The following is an 11,278-nucleotide window of genomic DNA, read 5'->3' on the forward strand; positions in this document are numbered from 1 at the left end:
GTAGTAGATCAACATTGAATATCACCGGTCCATTTACCTACCCATAACACTGAATAAAAAGAGAAGCATCACTAGTAAATATTGGGTGTTCAGAGCAAATATGAATGTAACACACATCCTGTGGAGAGCCTGATACTCATTTACTATAAATCACTTATTCATTACCCTGTGAAGAAATCTACCCAAAATTTAATACTAACATTAAATGAGAATTCAGCTTTCCATTATTGAAACCAAAGGCAATGCCAACTAAACAAACAGAATCCAGACAGCATTCAACAGGACACTGTTTCAGATAATAAGCAGTAAGTGACAATTAACCACTCCTCTTATGAGGCTTAGTTAAACTCCTATAGTGTAACATATTGGTACTAGCATTCTCTTTTATAGCAAAAAGACAATTTAGATGTATTAACTGTGTCAAAGCAACAAACCACTGATCCAATTTCACATTCACTAGTACCAATTAAATGAAAAACATGATAAAGCACTGTGACAAATTACATTGCAGCATTAGGAGGTAAGTGAAAATGGGAGCTCAAAAATCACCACCTCTGTGGCAGAGTATGAGTTGTAATATGAACATGTGCTGTGGACTAAAGGCCAGAGTAGCTAGGTTTACTATGTTCCAGGGCTTAATTTGTTTTAGAACATGCTTAGATCTTTTTCAAGTTCTAAATTAATAACCTTACCATCATGCAGCAATGTCTGGGGTTTTTCTAACATTCACATTAAAATCACAGTTCAGTCAGAGCTCAGCACGAGTTAAAGATCTTTGCAAATGCACCCTCTGGCTGAGTTTCACACACACTTTAGCAGATCTCTACTAAAGTCTCCCCTCAGCAGTACAATTTAACACCACACCAAATACGCTTTGCATATAGTTCTAGTAAAAACAACTCAATTTCCACAGTCATTCAACAACATGTTTTTCTACCTAATCTCATGTTAAGGATGTTATTAAGTAATTGTATTAGGTGATCAGAAATAAATTGCTAGCAACCAGTGCTCTCCAGAACGTAATGCAAATTATTAACAAGAAAACCTTAAAATACATTTCTTTTCCTCCACAGCCTTCTGAAATAAAAGCCAGAGAAAAAATGCATGCACAGTGGCTTGATTTTGCCTTAGCTAGATGTGGAGATTCTCTGTATGGAATTTTACTTAAAATTTAGCACAGTTTTTAGCACAGATTAGCACAGTTGCTGAAAGTGTTTAAGTAAGCTTAATTGCTGCAGATGCTATCTTGGTCAGAGATCTGCATCCTAGAGATAAACATTAGTTAAAGTATTCATTTTACACTCTAGAAACTCAAAAATGTGTCAAAATCAGGCATGGTTTCTGTCCAAGATCATGACTGGAATAGACCCAAATATAAAAACAAGTGCAGCTAAAACCATACAGCTATTTCCTGGATTTGAGGGTGAACGTGCCAGCCTTTGCCTTTTTATGTTCCTAACAGTTAAGGGATTTTCCATACTTCCTTGCCTATCCTCTCTTTCGCAGATGAAGCGTGCAAGGAACACAAAGTGTCAATAGAAACAGCAGCCCCAGCCCTGGCATTAGGGCAAGATTGGTTTGTGTATGGGAGAACACTCTGAGCAGGATGATAAGGAAACTTAATCATGCCTAATCAGCTGCACTCACCTACCCCACTGCAGCACAGAAATCCGGGAAAACCAGGTGTTTCGAGGCAACTCAGGGCAGGAAAGCTTGTGCCTGTGATTGAATCAGGAATTGAAACTTGCTGTGGCTCGTTCTTCTTCATTATCTGCACCAGGAGGTCTGCATGACTAGGTTGGTTGTAGACAGTTAATCTTTAACTCCTGAAGTTGGGTGTGATGAAGCCAATCTGAAGTCATTATGAAGCATGAAAAACACAGGCTGCACCTTCCAGTCCTGGGCTGGTAAGAGTATAGCACACTGACAGCAACACTCACCAGGAAAATCTAACTGGGCCATTAAATTCAACGTGTGGTCTCAACACCATCATCTTACTTTTTTTCAGGGTTTGTAGCTTTTCTTAAGTTTTGGCCCTGTTCTGTAGATTGTACTGCTATGTTGTTCCAGGCAGCATGCTTTCAACCATCCTCCCCACCCCATCATGTTTTCAATTCTGCATATGCTCAGTGAGTATATGTAAAGTTATCCTTTTATTTTTTCTTAGATCTAAGATCCAAAATTCACAAAAATGAAAAGCCTAGCCTTCTGAGAATTCACTAGAGGCAATTCAATTTCCTTCAACCACTACAGTATCCATTGCAATGACTTGTGCTTGAAAGTGAAAATATGTATTTTAAAGATTAAGTGTAATGTAGGCTTTACTTTATTCACAGATTGTAACAGGTAACAGCCGTTAATAGACCCCACTTAAAATACCATGTTTTACACAGTGATTGACTTCATTCAGATTCAGATTCCAGATCTTGTTTTGCCTGTGCCTAAAAAATTGAAGAACGTTTTCCTGCTGAACATCTTTTGCCACGAGAGCATACCCATTAGGGTCAAATTTAATCTTATCATTTTACCCAGCTCTATAGACAGAAGTGGAAAACAAACGCCATTATTGAAAATGCCTTCAACTTAAAATACTAAAAACAACACTATTAAAAAATGGGGAAAAAAATCCAGATTTTGAATATTTTAGAAATACTTAAAGAGTAACTGCATCACAGTGAAGGAGCATCCCTTCACAAAAAATCCTGAGATAGCTTTAGAGGAAAGCAGAGAAAACACTTAACAGTTTGGGAAATCCAAATGTCACCTTGGCCAGACCCACAGCATTTTTAGTTCATTGCATCTAATCTGATCTACAGCTAGCTGTACATTATACCTGAGCACTCTGAATTCCCACTATGCAATGTCCAGCATTCTTTGCTTCATCATACTTCTTCACTAACACTCCCCTTCAAACTAACACACACAGGCATAAAAAGCACATAATGCAGAACACAATATTCTTTAAGTGATGGCCTTTAACTCTGAGGTAACATCACAAGACCTAAATGCTGAGGGGGGTTAGGGGAAAGGGGGATGTTTTGTATTGGGTTTTTTTTTTTTTAGTACATTCTTCTAAATCATATTCAAGTAGCAATGGAAAATCTTAAACTGATCTGTTTGCTAAGAAAATTCCAGACACTTCATTGAGGGGAGACTATAAAGACACTGTTAATTCTCCAGTGAGACCTGTTATTCAGCAACAAGTTGATTAGTCATCTGGCAGCTGCTCAGTTTGGTCTAATCATCCACAGAATGCAATGGGCAGAAGAGCCAAAACATATCTCCTGTGCATGGCAGTCTTTCAAGTCTGAAAGTTGCTTCCAGAAATAACAAGAAAATAAAATAAAATCAGACTTTGTACCAACACTATGATGGAAATTTTGAAAAAAAAAAAAAAAGCAAAGAGAAGAAAAGAAAAAAAGAATGACTGAAGATTCATTGCCCATGGTTTTTCTTCCACCAAGTTTGATCAATGTTCACCTTCCATGAGGCTCAGTGGGAAGGTAGCTGCCGCTGAGAAGTCAGTGCCTGAGTGTTTACCATCAAGACAGTTCTCTGCCAAGGCAATCCTGCCAAGAAAATGCAAGTTAAACCCTACAACTGGAAGCCACAGTAGAACAGGACAGCGCCGTAGCTATATATGGAGAATCAGGCATGGGAATAGGGCATCCCAGTGCACTGTACATGTTTTGCTGCTCTACTGAGAGTTAGAAATAGACTCTTATGCATGGGCATCTGTGAAGCAAGATTTATTTAGTAGGAGAAAAATAATATTTTATCATGCTATCTTTCTTTCAAGTGCATTAAAGGCTGCTTCTATTTCTAATCCAAAAACTAATCTAAAAATATATATATATTTCTCCTTTTATGCTTCTTAAGTCCACCTATAAAATTTATGTTAGCATACTTTATATTTTTTATGTTATTATATTATATCCAACTTCATTTCAATATTTCAATTTCTTATAACTTAAAAGAAAATATATTGTAAAATACCAAGTTGCATTAACAGGGAGAAATCCGATTAAATCTTATGTCTAACTTCTGGATTCAAAAATATATTTGAACCAGAAAATCATTTATTGGAAAAGAGGAGATTTGGTCCAGATCTTATTTAGTGAGAACCACTCACAAACAAAACATCTTCAAAAATGAGGCAGCCTCTATGCTTAAACTAAATACATCCAGGAAATCACCTGATAAAATTTTCATCAAGATAATTATACCAGCTTAACTTGCTGGTTCTTAGACACTTTTACAGAAAGATATGAGTGACCTTATTTTAGACTTTGAAAGAAATGCATATATGAACACATTATTGCATGTGTATATAATATGCACTGCAAAACTGAAAAAGGAGTAGGGAAAAGATTTAGGCAGTGCTACTCTGTTTGCTTTCTAAGTTTATTGCTTCGTCTTTTTGGGCATCTAATTGCATAGTTTTACCTGTCTAGCTACCTTATTTTATAGTCAGTATTGGTACAGATAGCCAAACGTCATTTCTTTCACAGATCCTTGGAAGAATTAATGTAATCTGTTCTGATGCTGAGCCAAGCTGATAAAAAGCAATTCACTAACAAGTGAATCTTGCGACTGGCCAGGCTGAGGTTCAGTATGAGCAAGAGCCACATGTCTGAAAATTCAGAGATGAAATTTCGAAGGGCAACAGACTGGTTCTCCAGAAAAGAGATGCAGTTTGCTCATCAGATCAAGTTGGGCAAACCAAGCCTAACTCAGCAGGCTCCACTCAGTAAATACAGTGAACTGGACACTCAAACTAGATCCTCTTCTGTGTTTGTAATTCCTAAATAATTTACATAACTTCACAGGTAACCATTGTGGCAGCAAGTGACCCTACTGATGTCAGTGGCACTATATTCTATAATAAAGTTACAGCTTATGGAAATGTGCATAATCTCTAGCTGCAGTTTATTTGGGGAAGGGAATGTGGTTTTTCTACATGTTAATGCATGTAGTACAAATATGCCCTGATCATCCATTAGAGACTTCTTCCAGTTTAGCACACAACTGATTGTTTATAGAATAGCAGTAAAAGAGAACCTGCTTATGCCCAAAGACACAGTGAAAGAATCATATCATAGAATGGCCTGGGTTGAAAAGGACCTCAAAAATTATCTAGTTTCAACCCCCCTGCCATGGGCAGGGTCACCAACCACTAGACCAGGATGTCCAGAGCCACATCCAGCCTTGCCTTGAATGCCTCCAGGGATGGAGCATCCACAACATCTCTGGGCAACCTGTTCCAGTCCAAATAGGACAAAAAGGCTGAAGAACTGTCTCTAATACTCTTTATTATTTAGGATTTCTTACCATCCAGTTATTAACCATTTCTTTGTGAAAATTAGATTGTAATGAAAACAACAACAACAACAAAACAAAAAACAGTGACTGTAGAAAACAATTATTGGAAAAGAAAAACACAGTAAAGTTAGATTTACTTATCTAAATGTAATGGACATGATCCTGATAAACTAATATTTCATCTATTACTACTCCCTCAGAGCTGCGAGAGGAATTTTAAGTTACTATAAAAAAATCTGCAGAAAGTCTTTTCATGTGGAAAAATGCTGATAATGAATTAAATGTGCTCTCTGTGAGCACCCAAAGCATACGTCAAAATGCTGAAACTAGGATGTTCTCTGTAAGCAGCTGGTTGTTAGCTTATCAGTCTGGTTTTTTGAGCTAATGATCTGCAGGATTTTCTCACAGTTGGTACAGCATTTTGTTGTACTATTCAGTGTCAGGCATCAGGCATCAAGGAAGAAATAAATACCAGATGTAATTATACTTTCCTTGTTTCTCATGAACTCTTTGCCATCAAAGGGTATAATGCCATCGTTCAAAGCGTGAGGAGGAGGTGCTGCTTATCCCTTAGCCAACTCACACACCCAGCTTCTAGATTTCAGGCACTTAAGGGCTCTCAGCTAAATATTTCCCAATATCTTAAATTCTTTTCCTTCTCTACCATACAGAACTTCACTGATACTGAAACCTCTATAAAGATTTCAGCTGATTTCACTAGGCTTTTAGACAGACCCAAATTATTTTCACTACCGAAAAAGAAGAGATGTATAAGGAGGGTTTCAGTTACATAAGCCAGCTCCAAAAGCCAGCATGCTCCCACGTTAACATTTTTTATTAATCCTAGCTATTTATTGTGCTTAGCACACGTTAGTGTAACCAACAGTTCCTGTCCGAGAGCTGAAATGTCAGGAGCAGACACATACCCACCTTAGAAGTCCAGAAAGACTCAACAGCCTCTGAAACAAAACAGGATCACAGCAGGAGCATAGCTGCACTGGAAGTAGCCTTGCTCCATTGGCTGTTCCGGCTGAGCACAAGAATAAACTACAAATACCCTAGTATGACCCTGCTTTTTGCAAGGACACTGTGCTGCCATATATCGTCATCATATTTATGATTGTATCCTGCAGCTGGAAGATGGGAGGAGTCTGGGAGGTGTCTTACGTCTTTTTTGTCTCTTCAGAATTGTGCTGAGTGATGGGTATGAACCTACAGCCAGCCTCATCCCTCTGTGTCCCTGAGATATACTTTCTAGGGGGAGGACATGTGCAGGTCCACAGATCCAAACGTAGCTGTCGTTAGCAAGGCACCTGAGACTTGAGACTGGCAATTGTCTCCCTCCCCAGTCTCACAGGAGACAGTTCTCACAGGAATACTGTGGGGCTTACAAAGGATTTTCAGACCCAGTAACCAGTGTTAAAAATGTATATTTCTGAAACATCAGAGCTATAATCAAGTGTATCACAGGAACTAGAAAGTACAATCTAAGAACACAGTGAACCAACTGAGTCAACTGAGAGCTTAAAGCATCATTAGAAAAATTCACTAGATGTTTATCAGTCAAAGATACCAACAAAATACTTGAATGACACCTACAGCTAGCTTATGGAGCACATGAAGTTGCAGCAAGGCTAAATTTCCTGCAGGAATGCCAGCCCAATTCCTTCTACCAACCCACTCTATGAAGAGGAGTGATCTGGCAGACCTCCCGAGAAAAAGAGACCAAACAACTCGTTACCCATATTGCCATGGAGACACCAACACAAACAGAGCACCTCCTTCTTCCACAGTGTCCAGTGATTCCTGGCTTCAGAGCCATAGAGAGAAGGAGCAGACCTTCAGGTAATACCCAAATTCAGTCGCTACCATCCTGAAACTTCTTCTGAAGTTCAAATGACTGCATCTGTGTGATCTAGTGTGCTCTTGCTATAATGCTCTTGTATTTTTTTATTTGTGCATTACCCTGCCCTTCTCCATTCCAGCTGAGAGTGACAGCAGGAATACTGAAATGCCATATGAAGGGTTCTTGGCTTTTTCCTTTTCTCATGTGAAATAGAAAATTCCAGACATCTCCTGAGTGAGCCTGTTTTTATATGATTCTTAGCCCATTTTTGGAGAAGCAAGCAATTATTTTCTCAAGTAAACCAGCAAGTATTTTGAGGGGCAGCCAATTGTCCTTAACACCTCACATTCAAGTTCTCTTCCCCCCTGTTTTATCCTCTGAAATATTTTTGGGGTGGAACTATTTCAGCCTGCCTCAGCAGACTCCCTAACGCCTCCTCCATTTCTGCATGCTATGGAAGAGCATCTGAACCAAGTGCTACATTTCACTCTGATGGAAAAGTTATCAGGGAGATCAAAGAGGCAAGTAGGAGAAAGTCATAATCTTACATACTTGCTGGAGTGGGCTGTGTAAGAAATTATTCAAATAAATGAGAATTGTAGGAAAGCAGTGCTTTGTTAAATGTCTGCAGTAAAATGATGTGATGCCTTTTATCAAGGACTACAGTTCTAAATAAGCTGTAGATACTTGTCATTATCTACAGCTCTATTCTTGCAAAAGTGTGAGAATCTGTAGCATTACTTATCTGAAGCTTCAGATGCCTCACACTGGTTGGACTGTCACCCAGGACAGGAGCACAGGTGTTTGCTGCAACGATATTAAAATATGTTATGTACAAAATCTCTCCCCAGAAAGCTGCAATCAGCACTCTGTGGTCTCTAAGAGGCTTTCTCGAGCTTGGCAACTCCTTTTTTAAACAGGCAGTTTATCTTCTGATAAGAAGCAGAAAGAGTTCATTTATAGTTGTTTAATGCTATTAGTGCCTGTAGTTTCCATAACAAGATAGGAAAAACAAGCCAAGTCTTCTGCGTAGGGCTTTTCTGATCTCCAGGATATAGGAGCACATTGTTGGTATCGGTGCATGACTCACCGGGCTGCTGATGTCACACGGAATGTGGTGTTAGGCTTGGATAAGTGATAGAGAGACTTCACTGGTCCACTGACGTATCAGCTACCCATTATGAGATGGTAACCAGGAAGAAATTTACTGTAAAACATATAAAAGATTACTACTGGAGATAGAAAAGAAACACTCTTTTTTCCATTCATAACGCAATGCTGTTAAGCCTGCAGGAAGCACGTGACTATAGCACTGATCATGGGAAAACCAAAAGCAGGGTTGTCTTTATCCCTCAGCCCATTTGGTTGCCACTGGGCTCCCAGAGTGATTGCACCAGCAGACATAAAACTCAGTTCAGCTGGTCTGCAGCAATGAGGAATCTGTTACCTACAGCAGTAATAGAGAGCCTTGAACACACACCAGCCTGTGCTCTGTGGACCACTCATACAAGAGATAACAAATAGAAGGGGTTTGATTATACACATGATCATTTTCCTGACCTGTGCTTAGACATGTAAATGGTATCAATTGGATAGATGAAAATAAATATTAGTCCTGTTAAGTAGGCAATAAATCTAATTCCTCTTTCATCTGGGAAGGAATCCAGACATTGTCCACTCTTTGTTGCTTGGATCTCTGTATACCATGACATATTGATTTTTTTCTTTGGAAAAAAAAGTAAAGAACTGTTTAAAGTTAAAAGGTTTCTCATCATTTTCTCCTTACAATGTTTCTACTCTTTCTCTGAATGGAACAATTCATATCATTAACAACCAAGGCACTACCAAGCTCTTACTGAGTTCAGCACTTAACGAAGGTGATAAATACTGCTCATTGAAGCTGGATCACAGCACATCCAGCTCCAACTTCTCACTGCCCTCCCCACAGGAGGAGTGCCTCTGGGGTTTCCTAAAACCAAGACATGTACGTACCCTTGTGTGGACTGGACTACCAAAATGCAACAGCAATTCAGTGTCAAAGCAGGATCTTTTCCCACATCTAGTGTTCCCCTAAACTCTCCATTAAACTCCCCATTACAAAACCCATATCCTGGGATTTCCAGGGACATCTTTCTCTTAAAATCCCTTCTATTTGGAAGAGAAGCTGGTGGAGTGAGTCCATTCCCATATTTCCTAGGATCTCAACTTTTCTGCAGATAGCTTTCTCTTCTGCAAATATCTGCTTTCACCTTCCAAAGTATTGCCACTGCATGACACTGCTCATTATGGAGAATGCAAATTTTCATTTAGTCTGCTCAGATTTACTGGAAAATAGCCCCAAGTTGTGACCTGTGTGACACCTGTGTGAGGAGAAAGATAAATTTGTAGGAGAAACTGAAACCAAGACAACTTTATTCCCATAGATAGGACCAATCGTATTCTCTGGTTTTGCCATACAAACACCCATACATTTGAAGTAGTATTGTCAGTAGTATTTGGAATTTGCGGTTTAAAAATAATCCATGCACTCAGACACATGCCAACCTTCACTTAGAAAGAGCAAAGGACCATCTGTTGTAAAAGCTATCATTTCTTTCCAGATAATTCACAGAGGAAGGAGAAAATGGCTAAGCCTGACAAATATTCATTATAAATTCTTTGTACCCGGTAATCTGGTGAATGGGTGGATAGATGAATGAGCAGAAAATATCATTCAGAATCTTCCTAAGCAATATCCTTGAATATTCATAGTTCGATGTTCACAGATCACATTCTTTTTCTCTGTTGTGTGGAAGTCTTACCTTTTCACAAGACTAAATAGAAATACCTGGTAGAAAATTCACAGTTTGTGCAGATTATTTTCCAAATAATTATGAAAAATATATTAAAAACATTTTGGTGATGCTACATTGACTGGGGGGCTGTGAAGAAGGCCATCACCCTGTTGCACAGTCAGTTCTTGGGAAAACCATGCTGCAAAGCTGGGGTAAAGCTCTTTCAGGGAGACACCAAGATGCACACTGCTCTCCATGGCTGCACAGAAGCAGGGATTAACACTGAAGCACAGGGAGGGTTATCTGAGGACACAATCAAAGATTGCCTTCCTGGCATTCTTGAATGAGCAAGTAATCATCTCTGACCAGCAGACTTGTTTTCCTTCTTGCTAGTAAGTAATCTTTCATCAAGCGGGAGAGGCATGGCTGTATCTCTTGAATTAGGGTGATTTTAACTCCTCTTCCCGAGACAACAACCAGTTTTATTTTTAGTAAATCTTTTTGTTGTTGCTGTGTTCAAATCCATACATGTGTGTGTCACCTGCAGTCACAAGGCTTAGGCAGGATGATGGGCATACCTAATAGTCGTCAGTGCTGCTTAATGCTCTACAGCTCTGGGAAAAATACCCTTAGGTTCCCTCAGTGTTCCTATATTTACAATGGGGCTCATTCAAACGCTGAACGAAAAGCAGAAAATTAGTAGTATTAATATTCTGCTTAGTGATTTTGAAGGTTTTCAGAACAGGTGCTCATGACTCAGACATCACTGACACTTGTAAGCCATCTGCACTGACAGTAGTGTCAGTGTGGAGTGTCACATCTTTAGCATTTTTTTGACTAGGCACATCGGTGTGCATTTGTCTCGCCTAATGAGCACCAGAACACACAAGAAGCTGTGAGAGGTATTTATTTATTACTCAGAATTAATGTATATAGGCATTGGTTTTCTATTGTGTTTTCACTGGTGAGGAAACTTAATGCAATTTATAAATTATCCAAACTGAGGGAACATCATTAGGAAAAGCTCTGAAGAAATATCCTACAGAAGGAATTCAATTTTTTCTTTTGAAAAGTGAGCAAAGTAAGCAGAAATGAATGAAGTGCAAGCTACGTCCTAAACTGATTCCCTGAAGTGGCAATGAGAAAGAATATACTGCTTTTCTCCAGGTAGCTTTGTGCCATTGAATAAGGCAAACATAATAAAACAAAAGAAACACACATAAAAATCTACACACAATCCCAGTATGCACCTGAATGGGCATTTCAGTTAATGAATTCCCTAAATTCCTCTTAAAACTGGCTGTGAAGAAAGTGATGTAGGTGAGTAGAAACAATC

At 39.0% G+C, this 11,278-nt stretch overlaps 1 long non-coding RNA gene across 2 annotated transcripts in view; it reads right to left on the bottom strand.

Moving 5' to 3' along the window:
* The window catches only part of LOC136045316 (uncharacterized), a 31,510-nt gene extending 29,562 nt beyond the window's left edge, over nt 1-1,948 (bottom strand). For both annotated transcript variants that reach the window (XR_010621892.1, XR_010621891.1), the window contains exon 1: nt 1,648-1,948. This is a non-coding gene — a long non-coding RNA (uncharacterized LOC136045316). The remainder of the gene's footprint in view (nt 1-1,647) is intronic.
* Nucleotides 1,949-11,278: the final 9,330 nt, after the last annotated feature.

This window comes from Cyrtonyx montezumae, unplaced genomic scaffold (genome assembly GCF_038088225.1).
Source record: "Cyrtonyx montezumae isolate F1298 unplaced genomic scaffold, pur_monq_1.0 scaffold_13, whole genome shotgun sequence".
NCBI classification, from domain to species: domain Eukaryota; kingdom Metazoa; phylum Chordata; class Aves; order Galliformes; family Odontophoridae; genus Cyrtonyx; species Cyrtonyx montezumae.